This window comes from Coenobita brevimanus, chromosome 116 (genome assembly GCF_032717465.1).
Source record: "Coenobita brevimanus isolate Jiangsu-jjx chromosome 116, ASM3271746v2, whole genome shotgun sequence".
In the NCBI taxonomy this organism is placed as follows: Eukaryota; Metazoa; Arthropoda; class Malacostraca; order Decapoda; family Coenobitidae; genus Coenobita; species Coenobita brevimanus.
This window is the reverse complement of record NC_137069.1, coordinates 22,686,383-22,690,399: the sequence shown is the minus strand read 5'-3', so window position 1 is coordinate 22,690,399 and position 4,017 is coordinate 22,686,383. Positions and strand designations below refer to the sequence as shown.

Here is a 4,017-nt window from a genome sequence, read left to right as displayed (position 1 = left end):
TCAACTCGATCAGCCACCTCTCAAACAACTCCAGTTCTCCTTCGCACTTCATCATTTCGCACTCAATCCATACACGTCACTCCACACATATTCCTCAGACACCTCATCTCCATTACATTCAAACTTTTCCTCTCTGCTACACCCATATTCCATGTTTCAGCCCCATCTAATGCAGTCGGTACCACAACACCCTCATACAGCCTTCACTTTACATCCATTCTAAGCGAACGACATCTAAACACTTTTCATTCCTACCAGCATGTTTCCTACTTCATTCATTCTAAACTTCACTTCTGCATCTATTCTTCCATCCACAGCAACATGTGACCCTAAATATTTTTAACACTCTACCTCCTCAAGCAACTCATCATTCAAAACTATATTCATCCTCCTACCATCTACCGACCTCGTACACTTCATCACTTTACTCTTATTCTCATTTACTTTCAATTTCCTCCTTTCACACACCTTTCCAAACTCCTCTACCAACTGTCTCAATCTCTCCTATGAATCAGCCACCAGTGCAGTATCATCTGCAAACAGTAGCTGCTCCAGATTCCACTCTCTACCATCAACATTCACCAGACTCAGATCTCCACCTAAAACTCTTGCATTCACCTCCCTTACAACACCATCCATATAAATATTAAACAACCAAAGCGACATCACACATCCCTGCTGCAGCCCCACTCTCATGGGAAACCAACCAATCACTCACAGTATTTCCCACTCTTACACATGCTCTACTATTTACATAAAAACTTTTCACCCCTTTTAGTAACCTACCATCAAGTCCATACAATCTTAAAACAGTCCACGAAGCCTCCCTATCAATTCTATCATACGCTTTCTCTAAATCCATAAATGCCCAAAACACATCCTTGCCTTTCGCTAAATACTTTTCACACATTTGTCTCACAGCAAACACCTGATCCACACATCCCATCCCTCTCCTAAAGCCACACTGCTCATCACCAATCACTCCCTCTGTACCCTAACTCTCTTAATTAACACTCTACCATACACCTTACCTACAACACTCAACAGACTTATACCCCTAAAGCTAGTACATTCATACTTATCACCCTTGCCTTTATACAACGGGACCACACAAGTACTTGCCCAGTCAGTTGGTACCATACCTTTCACAAAGCACACATTCAACAATCTTACTAACCAGTCAGCAATAGTCACTCTATCAACCTTCAGGCATTCCATAGCACACCCATCCATACCTGCAGCTTTCCCTGTTTTCATCTCCTTTACTGCCTCCAGCACTTCCTCCTTCGTGATCAAAGAAACATTCAACTCTCCCAACACATTTATTCCTTGCACCCTTCCATCCACCACAATCTCAGCCACCCTTTCCTCCTCTACATTTAACAGTCTTTCAAAATACTCTGCCCATCTCTTCCTTACTGCATCCATCTGATGGGATTGGAAATTTTTTTCATTCATTCATTGCCAGACGCCATGTATCCCAGACGGGGTGGCCAATGGCTTAGAGTTAATTGTTTTACAGGGAGGGGCACTAATCCTGCACCAACCCCACTTGACACGTAGGGATGCCAACAGCATCTGGTGTTCCCAGGCGGTCACCCATCCAAGTACTAACCAGACCCAACGTTGCTTAACTTCGCTGATCGGACGGGAAGCGGTGTACTCAACGTGGTATGCTTTCCCATAATTTTGTAGCCATTACTCCACAGAAACGTGTTATTCAGGACTGAACATACTGAGCTGGAGGTCAGCTAACAATTTTTAAAGGTTAGTACTGTATAACAGTTTACAACATTTGTGGGGAATTTGTTCCATATATTTATAACTCTGTTGAAGAGAAAATGCCCAGCTTCATGAGACAGAAATCGTTTACCAATAATTTTATGACCATTACCTCTAGTGTAATTTGTGCAATCAACTGTGAAATATTTATCGATGGCCATATTATTGTGTCCTTTGAATATTTTGAATACTTGAATAAAATCTCCTCATAACCTGTGTTAATAAAGGTAAAGAGATTCAGGGCTTCCAAACATTCCTCATATGTTTATTTCTCAGTCTAGGTATCACCTTTGTCACTCTTTGCTGTACTCTCTCAAGTTTCTCCATATCCTTTTTATAATACATTGACCAAAATTGAATGCAATACTCCAAGTTCGGGCATACTAAGGAATTATCCAAAGTGAGGATGATATTTTTGGTTTTATATTCAGCTGCTCTACCTATGAATCCAGTCAATTTATTGGCTTTCTTTACAGCTTCTGTATAGTGTTTGCTTGGTTTCAAATAATTTGTTATAATAACTCCTAGGTCTTTTTTGTGGTTTACCTTATCAAGTTGGACATTATTTCATGTTATATCTAGCTCTTACATTTTTACAGACAATGTTTAGCACTTTTCTTTCATTAAAATTGAAATTTGTTTGCCATGTTTCGGCCCAGTCAACAACTGATCAAGATCTCTCTGATCTGCCTGCCTCTGCAGTGTTGTATCTGCTGTGTTACCTATTTTAGTGTTGTCAGCAAATTTTAAAATATAACATAATCCATCATCAGTATCATTTATGTATATTAAAAAAAAACAGTAGGACGTAACACTGAACCCTGCCTCACTCCTCTTGTAACGTGTATCCAGTCTGACTCTTTTCCATTTATTACTACTCTTTGCTTTTGACCAGTGAGCCAGTCTTCGACCCACCCAAGCACACTTCCACTGAACCCATGTACCTTTAGCTTCTGAACGAGTCTTCTGTGTGGAACTTTGTCAAAAGCCATTTGAAAATCGAGGTAGACATTGTTAACAGATTAAGTCTTATCGTACATGTTCAATATATGATTGAAAAAATCCAATAAATTCGTGAGACAAGCGTGATTATTCCGGAAACTATCTTGTGAATCTTTGATGATATCATTTGTTCAAAAGTGTTTCACAAACTTATCTCTGATAACAATATCAAGCAATTTGCAAACCACTGTTAAGGTAATTGGGCGATAGTTTTCTGGTTGTGCTCTGTTGCCCTTTTTGATATCGGGATTACATTTGCAAGTTTCCATTCGTGTAGCACCTTATTGCTCTTTAGTGATAAGTTAAAAAGTTCAGACAAAAGCTTTGAATTTTTTTTTCTGTAGTTCCTTTAATACGCATGGAAATATTTTGTCCGTTCCTTGTGTTTTATGCTCTTTTAATTCACTGACTGCAGTTGCACTATATGATCACAAACTGTAAAATCATTGTGTTGCCCTCTTCTATAGGAACTGGGGAAACTGCAGGGATCGTAGGTATATTTTCTAATGTAAATACCGATGTGAAGAAAGTATTAAGGCTTCCTATCACATCCACATTCACACCACAACGCTCCATCACATCCTCAATTGTCAGTCTGTCTCTCCACGTGACTCCACAGGCTCCTCTCAAATAACTCATTTCCACTGCTCTCACTCATGACTTGTGTCCCTCCAACAAGGTCCAAGCTTCACCTCCATACGTTAGAGTTGGTATCACAATACTGTCATGTAGTAACTTTATCACTTCCATGCTCACTTCCCTGATTCTTATCACTCCTTTCAAGGAACCAGCAACCTTTCTTCCCTGTTGTACCCTTTCAAGCACTTCACCCTCCAAACTTCCATCATTACTCATCACACTACCCAAGCACTTAAACGTACTCACATTTTCCATTTCCCCCTCATCCAACCTCGCTGTACATTCACTAACTTCACTTCGCTCGAAGACCTAGAATAATGGTGAGAATAATAAGAAAAATCGTGTGGATGCAGCAATATATACGAGTATATATATATATATATATATATATATATATATATATATATATATATATATATATATATATATATATATATATATATATATATATATATACATATTCGGTATATACAGTATATATATATATGCTCCGCCATCTCGAATTTTTAAACTAACGAAAATGGCTGAGAAGTAGCAGAAATACAATAATACTATCATTAAGGGGCGCAGAAAGACTGTTAAAGCAATGGTCGA

The 4,017-nt window shown here is 38.8% G+C and overlaps 1 pseudogene; it reads right to left on the bottom strand.

The window, feature by feature from the left end:
- Positions 1 to 1,564: 1,564 nt before the first annotated feature.
- Positions 1,565 to 1,685, bottom strand: LOC145418870 (5S ribosomal RNA; annotated as a pseudogene).
- Between the last annotated feature and the right edge of the window lie 2,332 nt (positions 1,686 to 4,017).